Here is a 13950-nt window from a genome sequence, read left to right as displayed (position 1 = left end):
CGTTACTATCTACACCTGGCTGCGAGGGTTCGACATGAAGTGAATTTGGGGCGTTTCTACCCTCATTCCTTGTGGCACAAAGTTGCTGCCATAAATATTTCACTTAGCGAGGCTGATGTATGGTATTCTGGTGCAGTGGGAGGACAGGGACAAATTGTTAGAACTGTATACAGAGGTGAACTGTGTACAGAGCTGCACTCTGTTCACATCTGTATCAAGCAAGTCATCAAGTTCTTGTTTCCAATCAGCTCTCTTGCTTTTCTCCTCTAAGTCATTTCTTAAACTCTACCTCTCTGATCAAGCTTCTGGCCGTCTGCCCTAAAATGTCACGTGGCTCAGTCTCAAATTTTGCTTTATAATTAACTTTTTCAGGGCAGCATGGTGGCGCAGTGGTTAGCCCTGCAGTCTCACGGCGCCGAGTTCCAGGTTCGATCCCGGCTCTGGGTCACTGTCCGTGTGGAGTTTGCACATTCTCCCCGTGTTTGCGTGGGTTTCACCCCCACAACCCAAAGATGTGCAGCTTAGCTGGATTGGCCACGCTAAATTGCCCCTTAATTGGAAAAAATTAATTGGGTACTCTAAAATTATTTTAAAAATCTTTTCGAAGTGCTTTTGGAGTGTGTTATTACATCAAAAGTGCTATATAACTTGTTATCACTTTCCTACTGGAAAGGAGACATCAGCTCAAGTTGAAAAAAGACGTTTCCCTTGTTTAAAAATTTACAGCACAGGAACAGGTCAATCAGCTCAACAGCTCGAGAGCAGTTGAATGTCAGGATTCTCAAGGGTGCAAAGCAGTTAGTGTGGAGTGCAGACTTTTCAGCCCAATTCTCATCTTTGCTTCCCTCCATTCTCTCTGTCTCTTTCGCTCGCTCTCTCCTCCCCCCCCCACCCACCCTCCCAATCTCCAATATTAATGAGAAGAAGTTAAAAGAAAATGATAAGATATTGTGGGCTGGTGTTCTCTGTTTGGGAGACTAAGGGCGCGATTCAACGAAAGGTTTTCTAAGTGCCATTTTGGGTGTTTAGCGGGGTGTTTCCCGCTGGCTTCACTTAGGGTGCGATCTAACCAAAAAAAGAGATCAGTTCTGGGTGGAATCGAGGGGGCGTGCCTGGCGCTACAAGAGGCGGGAACAATCCCGCTATCTAACCACACTTTTTATTGGTGGCCCAGCGGGAACGATCCTCGAGGCAGCACTCGGGCGCATTTCCTGCACTTTTGAGGTCCGCTCTTGACCCTAACGTGACTCCCCCGGACCCCCTCAATGCCCCAACTCACCGAGAAGGGGGGGGGGCCTCAGATCCCCCCGTACCCCACCCTCATATAGGCAGGGCATCCCCATGGCCAATCCGTGGCGCAGGAAAAATGCCAGTCTGGTAACCTGGCAGTGCCTCTATCAGCCTGGCAGTGGCACCTGGGCACCCCGATAAGGCCAGGCTGGCACCTGTGGCACTGCCAAGCTGCAAAGGTGGCGTTTCTAGGGTGTCAGGCTGGCAGTTCCAAGGTGCCCAGTTGTCATGAGGCGAGGCGAGCCGAGTAAATCCCGGAAGAGGCCTCTCCCAGCAATTACCTGCTGATGTGCCCGGTTCAGGCGGAACGTGGCTGGTAGACTGTGCCCTTAGTCATTTTTAGGGACCTTGGGGAGTTTCCCCCCGTCTAGCCCACACTTTCAGCAGTGGGGAGATGAACTCACTGTTGAGATCAGTGCCTCAGAAATCAGGGCGTCATTTTGAAAGGGTGCCCTGATCTCGAAGTGAGCTGGAGGGTGCCCCATATCCCTCACCCACTGACAATGCGACCCCCCCACAGACATGGGCATTATCCCCCCCCCCTCAGAGTGAGCACACTCCATTTGGGGGTTACTGAGGATCCACCCCATTTCAGGCACCCCCGACATCACCATTCAGGACCCCCACTCCTTCACTCCCCTAACTATTATGAAACCCCTTTATAGCCACCGTTCACCTTCCCCCCCCCCCCCCTTTCATGGAATGACCCCTCTCAGGTCTTGACCCCTTAGTAGTGCTAACCTGGCACCCAGACACTGCTGGTCTGGCATCTGGGCAGCACACCTGGCACCGTGCAGTACCAACCAGATACCCAGGGTGGCCAGGTGCCACGGGGTGTTCCAGGGTTACTGTCCTGCCCTGTCCCCGACCACCTGGGGGCCAGATCCCCTCCACCTCCAACTTTGCCGTCGGGTTAAATGGTCCTTTCTCCTGCTGCGTCCTGCACAACATCGCACAACAGATGGGGGACATACTGGAGGAGGAGGAAGAACAGCAGGCCTCGTGATGAGAAGGACGAGATGGGTGTCCAGGAAGAACTAGACATGGGCCCAGGCTGACAGGGCAGGCTTCCCAAAGTGTGATCCAGTACCGGCACACACGGGACAATCTCATCACCTCTCGATTTGCCAACTAAGAGGCCTGGCCACTGGCAGCTATGCCACCCTGTCCCATCTCTCCATGTGCCCCCCTTCCCCACTTCAAATGGAAACCCCCTTCCCCATAGCCGCTCACAATTTCCCTCTCCCTCAATCCTTCCCTCCACCTTCCCTCTCCCTCAGTCCATCACTCCACCTTCCCTCTCCCTCAGTCCATCACTCCACCTTCCCTGTCCCTCAGTCCATCACTCCACGTTCCCTCTCCCTCAGTCCATCACTCCACCTTCCCTCTCCCTCAGTCCATCACTCCACCTTCCCTGTCCCTCAGTCCATCACTCCACCTTCCCTCTCCCTCAGTCCATCACTCCACCTTCCCTGTCCCTCAGACCTTCACTCCACCTTTCCTCTCCCTCAGTCCATCACTCCACCTTCCCTGTCCCTCAGTCCATCACTCCACCTTCCCTCTCCCTCAGTCCTTCACTCCACCTTCCCTGTCCCTCAGTCCATCACTCCACCTTCCCTGTCCCTCAGTCCATCACTCCACCTTCCCTCTCCCTCAGTCCATCACTCCACCTTCCCTGTCCCTCAGACCTTCACTCCACCTTTCCTCTCCCTCAGTCCATCACTCCACCTTCCCTGTCCCTCAGTCCATCACTCCACCTTCCCTCTCCCTCAGTCCTTCACTCCACCTTCCCTGTCCCTCAGTCCATCACTCCACCTTCCCTGTCCCTCAGTCCATCACTCCACCTTCCCTCTCCCTCAGTCCTTCACTCCACCTTCCCTGTCCCTCAGTCCATCACTCCACATTCCCTGTCCCTCAGTCCTTCACTCCACCTTCCCCTTAGCCTTCCGCTCCAGACCAATACCCCCCCCCCCCACCCCGCCCCCGAGGGTCCTACCAGCATCACTACAGGGTGTTGGCCCTGGGTTGGCAGTATCAGTGTGTCTTGTCCACAGGACAACTCACTGTGAGATGAGCTCTGGTGCCCAGCATGGTTTGGCAAAGTCCACCTTATGGGCCCATAAAGCCGGGGGTAGGGGAGTTGCAGGAGATGATGAGAGATTAGGGCTCATTCACGGGTAAGCTGTCATGCAGGGTGGGCTCTCAATTCTGGCCCTGTGCCCTGTCACTTCTCATACGGTCATACCATGTGGGACGTTCATGTGACGTGGGGGCTCTGCCCTGCCCCACCCTCCCAGCAGATCAGCAGTGGAGGCGGCCTGCCTCGTCCTGTGACCGGTGATGTTCCTGGCAGCCTGGCTGACTTTCGGGTGTCACAGGTGAAGACGTGCTACACAGGTGAAGACGTGCTATGCTGCTCTGCCCGCTGCTCATGAGGTGTACCACTGTCGGTGGGGGGTTGCATAGGGCATCCATCACAGTACGGTGCACCTGTGAACTGATGTTTGCGAGACCACACAGGTCCCCGCTCGAGCCTTGGAATGATCCAGAGGCCAACCATCACCTTGACGACCACCGGGATGACAGGTGCGCCGCCATATGGCACAGGTGGCACAAGGCCTCGCTGGGTAGCTGAAGTCTTCAGTGGTACAGACGGTCTGGCAGCTCCTCGAAGAAGGGGCACCGACGATACACATGTGCCCTGATGCGGCACCTCCTTTGCATCTTCTCCTCAGCCCTTGGGTGGCTGGCACTTGAGCCTCACCAGCTGGCCCCTGCTCTTCTGGTGTGGGATCCTCTTGTGCAGGGTCCTCCCTGAGTTGGCCCTGCTGCTCCAGAGTTGGGGTGTATCCACAGAGCAGCAGCGGCCAATTAGACTGCAAGCATAGCTGGTTATACTCGAAAATTCATTCTCTGGGGGGGAACGAGAGAAATACTAACAAGGTGCGTATTCCCTGTAGCATCCAAAGTCACCAGATTACATTGTAATGCTAGTTGTACTGCAGCAGCACCCTCAACACGTCACCCCCCACCCCACCCACACCCCTCACTGGCCCCCACAATATGTTGACGTTCGCACTGCACCTCTGTCCCACCAATGGTTTGTGATGTGAGATCCTCTATCCTCACCTCTCATCCCTGTCAACTGGGTGGCTGTTGCAGCCCGTGTCAGTGATAAGCTCTGTGGCCTCTGTCCTGTCCAGTGGGGTCTACTGCGTGTCTCCTCAGTTGGTGAGCCATTTATTATCCCACCAGTAGTGTGGCAACTGGTTGAGCAGTGTCTAAGGTCACCGTGTGCCATCAATCGTCTCGATGCTTAGAGGTTTGTGTGTGGGCAGGTTCTGCAGATGGGGGTGAGTGAGGGGAGTGTGTATTTGCTGAGAGTTTAGCTGCAGTGTGATGTGGGTCCTGGGTCTGACACACAAATTGTGACAGAGAGCTGGTCAGGTTACCTGGGCACGGCAGGATGGATGTGAGTAGGGATGCAGTGGGCTGGGAGACAGCTCATGGTCCTAAGGGGCGGGCTAGCTAATAGTGTGACTGGTGAAGCCTTTGCCCTGAGAGGGGCAGTGTGCCAGGGAGGGTGCCAAAGGCCATGATGCAGGTGTCCTTTGTTTGGGGTGAGCTCTGCTATTCCCCTGCTTCCCCTACAGTGGGACTGAGCTTTTGAGCAGTGCACAGAGGAGGTGTGCCGTTTATTAGATATGGCCTCACCCATCCCGTTGACGATACTGCTGGGGTCTGAGGGTTTCCAGAGGAGTGGCCTGGGTGGGTTCCCAGATGACCAGAGGCTCTCTGAGCATTAACAGGACACAGTGAGCAGTCAGCAATGTGAGCATCCAGGGGCCTGTGAATAGCGCCAAATGGGCACGTTTAAATCCACATACTGCATCCCTGAGCCAGGCCACCCCAATCCCGAGAGGGACATCCCGAGTCCACGGACATGGCTCCAGGTTGTTCCCAGTTACTCCTTGGGCCCAGGCAGCCAACCCCAGCAAGCCCGACAATTTGGGAGAGTTTTTGATATCTTTCTTACCTTCTCACTCCCTTTCAACAGCCTTGGTGCCCAGGCCCCACTTGTAAATACTTGCACCAATTCACACCGCGTGACACCCGCTAAGAGGGGCGGAGCATCACGGAGGGGTGGGACATGAAGTGTCCAACCTGCTAATGGTATTTAAATTCATGCAAATGACAGTTTTGCATCGACCCACCGGCACAGGGCACAAACTTCAATATCGCTAAATTAAAAAAAGAAATTTAGATAGTCCAATAATTTTTTTCCAAATAAGGGGCAATTTAGCGTGGCCAATCCACCTACCTTGCACATTTTTGGGTTGTGGGGGCGAAACCCACGCAGACACGGGGAGAATCTGCAAACTCCACACGGACAGTGACCCAGAGCCGGGATCGAACCGGGGACCTCGGCGCCCTGAGGCAGCAATGCTAACCACTGCGCCACCGTGCTGCCCTCTAAGCGCTAAATCTAATCTTGAAAGCATACACTGCGGTATTGTCTGTTTCAGAACTAAGTGTTGATGCCGGGACTGAATCAGTGGCGTTCTACGACAGGAAAATTGGCTCCGTTCCTAGAGCTATTCATCAACCGTTAATGGGCGAGCACCAACACCACGTGGAACACAATAGATTCCAAAGAAAAACGGTGTCCGATTCACCAAAGTCGGGATTGATACTCGAGGAGCTGACAAGCTGCATAGAAGCACTCTGCTCCCCACACGCACTCATCCCAGCCAACAAGGTGGCAGCAAGAAGAGCAGCACGCCTTTCACTGATGCAGAACCGGAGATACTGCTGGCTACAGTGGAGGAGAGGTGGGCCACCCTGTACCTATAGCATCTTTAAAATAGAGAAGTATTGCAAGGCTCGCCACCAAGCTTACAGTCTGGACCCTCACCCGAAGCTTTGTAATTGTCTCCCTAAACCTCTCCACCTCGCTCTCCTTTCCCAAGCTTTTTCTCGCCTGCCCTATTACCTTATGTTACTTGGTGTCGTATCACTCTCGTGAGGAATCTTGGCTATATAAATGAAAATTGTACATTTTAAGGTGCAAATATTAAACCGGTTTTGAGAATGTTGGGTTTCTGACCACAGAGTCACAGCTTACTGCATGCTGAACAAATGACGCCTGCTGGCTATCAGAAAAATCTAATCGCCGCTGGGAGGTTCTGCCTTAATCCAGCTTCTCCCATCTCAGCTGCAGTGAGTCTGGATAGAACGGGGAAGGCTGAGGCAGCACTGGCTCGGAGCCTTTCTGTGTGTTTTTATGCTGCGCTGTGCACAGGATGAAGGACATTCAGGGCATGCTGTGACTGAAACTTAGCACTGCTTCAGCCGTGGTTCAGTGTTAGCCCTCTGGCCTCTGAGTCAGAGGTTGGAGCTCCATATTCCAGACTAACACTCCCAGTGCAGTACAGAGGGAATTCTGCACTGCCTGAAGGGTAATCTGAGGGAGTGCCGCTGCATTGGAGGTGCCACCATTTGGATCAGACATTAAACCAAGGCTGTATCTGCCCTTTCAGATGGATGAAAGTGATCCCATGACAGTCTTTGAAGAACAGGAGAGTACTTCTCAGTGTCCTGCCCAATATTTATCCCTCCACCAACACCTAAACATAGGTGATCTGATCATTTATTTCACATTGTTGCATGCTGCCCGACGTTACAATGATGACTAACACTCTGAAAGTACTTAATTAGCTCTGAAGCACTTTGTGCCATCCTAAGGATGTGAAAGGCACTAGATCAATGCAAGTATTATTTTTCTTTTGAGCAAGGAAAAGTTGTCTTGACCAATTTTTCTCTACCCTAGCTCAGGGTGTACTCAGGCTAACTGTTGTGGCCTTATTCTACCCCCTCCCCCAACCAGTCAGGTCATTCGCTAAGAGATGATATTACTGGGCTAATAATCCAGAGAACACAAATTTTAGCTTAGGGGTGGGGTCGAGGTTGATGTCGATCTGAGGGAATCGTAGGTTTGAGCCGGGGAGGGTGGATGCAAGGTTTCAAGGATGAGAGGAAAAAGGGGTGAAGGAGATGAAGGACTTGTTTTTGGAAGTAAGGTACGCAAGTTTGGAGGAGTTGGGGGAGAATTCTGCGTTCCCACCCGGGTAGGGTTTCAGGTATATGTAGGTGCGGGACTTTGCGAAAAAGGTCTTTCTGACCTTTCTGGTAGCACCTTCCTCCTCGCTGCTGGAGGAGGTGTTGTCAGGAATGGGTTTGGAGGGTGGGGAGATTTTGGAAGACAAGGTGTCTCTGTAGGGTGTCAAGGCCAAGTGGGAGGAGGAGCTGGGGATGGCGCTGGAGAAGGGGCTGTGGTGTGAGGTGCTGCCGAGGGTGAATGCCTCAACCTTGTGTGCGAGGCTGGGGTTGATACAGCTAAAGATGGTACACAGGGCACACCTGACGAAGTTGAGGATGAGCCAGCTGTTTGAGGGTGTAGAGGATATTTGTGAATGGTGTGGGAGGGGTCCAGCTAATTATGTACAGATGTTCGGTCCTGCCCGAAGGTGGAGGAATTTTGGAGGTCATTCTTCAGCATCATGTTGCCGATCTTGCATGTGGATTTAGGCCCCAGTCCCCTGGGAGCATATTCGGGGTGTCGGACCTGCCTGAGTTGCAGGCGGGAGTGGGGGCCGATGTTTTAGCTTTCATCTCACTGATCACTCGCAGGCGAGTTCTGTAGGGGTGGAGGTTAGCTTCTCCACCCTGTGCGTTGGTGTGGCTGGGAGATCTAATGGAGTTCCTGCATTTAGAGAAGGTGAAGTTTGCCTGAAGGGGCGAATGAGGAGTTCCACAAGAGACGGTTTATTCTGCATTGGGGGGGGGGGGGGGGGGGGAAGGTTGATTGGGGGGATGGGGGTGCAGGGGTAGTTCTTTGTGCTCGATTTATTTTATTTTGGGTTGTAATGTTTTGTAAATGTTAAACTTGAATAAAAATACTTCCAAAACGAATCCAGAGAACACAATTTTAAATCCCACCATAGAGTTTGAGAATTTAAATTCAGTGCTTAAAGAAAATCTGGAAATAAGTTTTTTTTTTCAAAAAGCTGGTGTCATGAAGCTCTCGGATTATTGTGAAAAAACAACTGCTTCTCTTTGGGAAAGGAAACCTGCCATCCTTGCCATGTGTAACTCTCTTAACTGTCCCCTAAGGGGACTGAGCAAGCCACTCACTTACATCAATTGCAATTGAAGTTTCACCACCACTTGGAGAAGGGCTTCTCATCAATCTCACAATGATAAACTGAGACCTGCTGCTCTCCAGTCCCCATTATTAAAGACTGGCACCCTCTGATGGCCAAAGGAGGAATGACATCTACAAAATAATAAAATAATTTTGTTTCCCCTCAGGTTCCCATATTGCTGCACTCAAGAGTCATAAGAGTTATTTATGGCACAGGAGGCCATTCAGTCCATCCAGTCTAGGCCAGCTGACGCGAGGAATCCAGCCAACTCCACTCCACCAGTCTTTGCTGGGTTCCTACTGGCTTCATGGCATCTGTGGTTCTAACCCATTACATTAACAATCACACCCGCCTGCTATCTAATTCCTCACTAACTGCTTAGTCACAATCTCTTTTTTTTTAAATTTAGAGTACCCAATTCATTTTTTCCAATTAAGGGGTAATTTAGCGTGGCCAATCCACCTAGCTGGCCCATCTTTGGGTTGTGGGGGCGAAACCCACGCAAACACGGGGAGAATGCAAACTCTACACGGACAGTGACCCAGAGCCGGGATAGAACCTGGGACCTCGGTGCTGTGAGTCAACAGGGCTAACCCACTGTGCCACCGTGATGCCCTTTAGTCACAATCTCAGCCAAAGGTTTGCCACTCCCATCAGCTACACAGGTGTCCGAATGATCCAGTCTGTCCTTCTTGCATCAGGGTCCCACATAGCCCTTCACCTGTCTCACTTGACTGATAATAATAATAATAATATAATCTTTATTAAGTGTCACAAGTAGGTTTACATTAACACTGCAATGAAGTTGCTGTGAAAATTGCCTAGTCGCCACACTCTGGTGCCGGTTTGGTTACACAGAGGGAGAATTCAGAATGTCCAATTCATCTAACAAGCACTTTTTTGGGACTTGTGGGAGGAAACTAGAACACCCAGAGGAAACCCACGCAGACACGGGGAGAACGTGCAGACTCCGCACAGACAGTGGCCCAGGCCGGGAATCGAACCTGGGACCCTAGCAGTGTGAAGCAACAGCACTACCACTGCTACTGTGCCGTGAGGATTGTGTAGCATTATATTTGGGAGCACTAGTACTCTGCTCATCACATCAGCAGAAGGGCATAGACATACAAAACAACCTACTTCATTATTCCAGAAGCAGAATCAGAGAAGACATCTGTGTTTGAAGAGGATAAATGCAAAATAAATCTGCAGAATAATATTTCAGTAAAAGGTAAAATCACTGTTATAACCTGCCTGAATTCTATTGGCTGGGGAGAATTGGTTCACCCATGGTGTATTTTAGGGCCAATCAACTTAATAGAATAACAGAAATTAACTAAGGGACAAATTGAAAGTGGCCCCCCTGCAAGGAGCACTGCCCAAAAATAACAAAGAGAAATGGAAACTTAAAAATATCAAGTCAAAATGTGAAAAGACGGGTCGATTAAGCAATCCAACCCCTGCGGTGCCCACCGAGCATGGAAGGCCCATGGACACCTCATGCTCCCTCTCCAGGAACACCAGGCCACGAATGAAGACACAGAAGAGGGGCAGACAGTCCAGTTGGACGTCCCTCTCGGTTGCCCGCTGCCTGGACCTGTGGTTACCCCGTGATCCTTGGGGAATGTGAGGTCTCCCAATGAGGGGGTGGGAGAGAAGCAATCATTAGCAGTGCAGCTGTATAAATAGAGCTGGCCAGTTGGTACTGGCTAGAGGGAACCAGAAGTGAACTGCTGGTACTGTGCACATATTGTAATTAAAGTTAATTTCTGTTTCACTCTACAAACTCGTGCTGGATTCTTCGTGCCCCTCACAAAAGTCACCATAGTCTCAGATGACCATAGGTTGCTTTTCCCTTTGAGGGGGAGAGCTGATTGGTGGGGATTTAACCTGAGGGTCACCACACCTCAGGCGATGGGTGAGGCTGAAGAGGCAGGGCCTTCATGAATAACCACAGCCAGTACGGGAGTAAGCAAGTGGTTAATCTATGGAATAGACAAATAGACTCCCTGGTGAGATACTGGAAGCAGAGAGTTAAAGTCAAACTAAATAGATTTCTTTCAGAAAACAACATTTTGGAATACGATATAGTGCAGTGTGTTTAAGAGAAACTGGTGATTTTGACTGATGACTCCCAAAGCTTTCCCACCAATGGCGTTTCCTGCACATCTTTTACGCATCTGTTGTGGATAAATTAATAGCAATTGATCACTATGACAACTTGACAGGTAGGAACGGGTTACAATGATACCTATAGCAGACCTCACACATTTGACCTGACTTGAGGGATACTTAGGAACATTATTAGTAAATAAATAGTACTTGAGAAATTGATGGGACAAATCCTTTGAACCAAAAGGCTTGCATCCTGGGGTTTTAAAAGAGGAAATAGCCACAGCTATAGGGAGGAAATTAAAAAGTTGGACCTTAAGGATAAGGAGATATAAGGACCAATATGTGACTTGAAGCATGGTGCACAGGGAGGACGACAGTTATTGGGACAATGGGGCAGGGCACTCTATTCAAAAGAAACGGATTGCACCTCAACCCGACTGGGACCAAGTTGTTTGCAGAAAGTTCACTAGTTTGCCGGAGGAAAGTCGAGACATAATTGATGGGCATTGGGAACCAACATATATAAGTAGCAAAGAGGATAAAGGTGCATAGACTTTATAAATTATTATTGGGCGGCGAACATGACGATGGTCAGGAAGTGGGTAGTGGGGGAGGAGTCGGTTTGGGAGCGTGTGGAAGCGGCCTTATGTAAAGCCACAAGTTTGGGGGCACTGCTAACGGCGCCTCTGCCATTCTGGTCGGCCCGGTACACCATACGCCCGGTAGTAGTGGCTGCCCCGAGGGTGTGGGGACAGTGGTGGAAGCACATGGGGTTGGAGGAGGCGTCGATGTAGGCAGCAATTTGCGGCAACCACGGGTTTACACCAGGGTGCTGGATGGGGGATTTTGGGGATGGCAGCGGGCTGGGATCGAGCGGTTCAGGGATTTGTTTATAGATGTGGACTTTCCGTGTTTGGAGGAATTGGAGGAGGAGTTTGAGCTGCCCGGTGGGAACAGGTTCAGTTACTTGCAGGTGAGGGACTTTGTGCGGAGGCAGATTTCAACCTTTCCGCACCTACCGCCCCAGGGGTTACATAGATACATAGAGGATAGGAGCAGGAGGAGGCCTCTTGGGCCTTCGAGCCTGCTCCGCCATTCATCACGATCATGGCTGATCATCCAACTCAATAGCCTGTTCCCATCTTCCCCAAAGCCTTTGATTCCATTCACCCAAAGTGCTATATCCAGCCACCTCTTGAATATATTCAAAGTTTTAGCATCAACTACTTCCTGTGGTAATGAATTCCACAGGCTCACCACTCTTTGGGTGAAGAAATGTCTCCTTATCTCTGTCCGAAATGGTTTACCCTGAATCCTCAGGCTGTGACCCCTGGTTCTGGACACACCCATCATTGGTAACATCTTCCCTACATCTACCCTGTCTAGTCCTGTTAGAATTTTATAAGTCTCTATGAGATCTCCCCTCATTCTTCTGAACTCCAGTGAGAACAATCCTAACTTAGTCAATCTCTCCTCATATGACAGTCCTGCCATCCCTGGAATCAGTCTGGTAAACCTTCGCTGCACTCCCTCGAGAGCAAGAACATCCTTCCTCAGAGGAGGCCAAAACTGCACACAATACCCCAAGTGTGGTCTCACCAAGGCCCTGTACAATTGCAGCAACACATCCCTGCTTCTATACTCGAAACCTCCATTTTACCATTAGCCTTCTTTACCGCCTGCTGCACCTGCATGCTTACCTTCAGCGAATGGTGCACAAGGACACCCAGGTCCCTCACACTCCCCTCTCCCAATAACCTCACACTTATCCAAATTATACTGCATCTGCCATTGGTTTGCTCACTCGCCCAACCTGTCCAGATCTTGCTGTAGGATCCCTGCATCCTCGTCACAATTCACCCTCCCACCTAATTTGGTATCATCTGCAAACTTTGAGATGTAATATTTTGTTACCTCATCCAAATCATTAATATATACTGTGAATAGCTGGGGTCCCAGCACCGATCCCTGTGGTACCCCACTGGTTACTGCCTGCCAATTTGAAAAGGACCCATTAATCCCTACTCTTTGTTTCCTCTCTGCCAACCAGTTTTCTATCCACCTCAATACATTTCCCCCAATCCCATGCACTTGAATTTTGCACAATAATCTCTTATGCGGGACTTTGTCAAACACCTTCTGAAAGTCCAAATATACCACATCGACTGGCTCCCCCTTGTCGACTGTACTGGTTACCTCTTCAAAGAATTCCAACAGATTTGTCAAGCATAATTTTCCCTTCATAAATCAATGCGGACTCTGACCGATTTATATTAATGATTTGGATGAGAATTTAGGAGGCATGGTTAGTAAGTTTGCAGATGACACCAAGATTGGTGGCACAGTGGATAGTGAAGAAGGTTATCTAGGATTGCAACGGGATCTTGATCAATTAGGCCAGTGGGCCGACGAATGGCAGATGGAGTTTAATTTAGATAAATGTGAGGTGATGCATTTTGGCAGATCGAATCAGGCCAGGACCTACTCAGTTAATGGTATGGCGTTGGGGAGAGTTATAGAACAAAGAGATCTAGGAGTACAGGTTCATAGCTCCTTGAAGTCGCAGGTGGTCAGGGTGGTGAAGAAGGCATTCGGCATGCTTGGTTTCATTGGTCAGAACATTGAATACAGGAGTTGGGACGTCTTGTTGAAGTTGTACAAGACATTGGTACGGCCACACTTGGAATACTGTGTGCAGTTCTGGTCACCCTATTATAGAAAGGATATTATAAAACTGGAAAGAGTGCAGAAAAGATTTACTAGGATGTTGCCGGGACTTGATGGTTTGAGTTATAAGGAGAGGCTGGATAGACTGGGACTTTTTTCCCTGGAGCGTAGGAGGCTTAGGGGTGATCTTATAGAGGTCTATAAAATAATGAGGGGCATAGATAAGGTAGATAGTCAACATCTTTTCCCAAAGGTAGGGGAGTCTAAAACTAGAGGGCATAGGTTTAAGGTGAGAGGGGAGAGATTCAGAAGGGCCCAGAGGGGCAATTTCTTCACTCAGAGGGTAGTGAGTGTCTAGAATGGGCTGCCAGAGGTAGTAGTAGAGGCGGGTACAATTGTGTCTTTTAAAAAACATTTAGATAGTTACATGGGTAAGATGGGTATAGAGGGTTATGGGCCAAGTGCGGGCAACTGGGACTAGCTTAATGGTAAAAACTGGGCGGCATGGACTGGTTGGGCCGAAGGGCCTGTTTCCATGCTGTAAACTTCTATGATTCTATGATCCTGCCACTGCTTTCTAAATGTTCCGCTATAAAATCCTTGATAATGGATTCAACTAGGATACAGGATAAGGTAGTGTTGAAAATGGGAGTGGGGGAGGGGAACGTATTGG

The sequence above is a fragment of the Scyliorhinus torazame genome, chromosome 17 (genome assembly GCF_047496885.1).
Source record: "Scyliorhinus torazame isolate Kashiwa2021f chromosome 17, sScyTor2.1, whole genome shotgun sequence".
Lineage (NCBI taxonomy): Eukaryota > Metazoa > Chordata > Chondrichthyes > Carcharhiniformes > Scyliorhinidae > Scyliorhinus > Scyliorhinus torazame.
Note: the sequence above shows the minus strand (reverse complement) of the source record.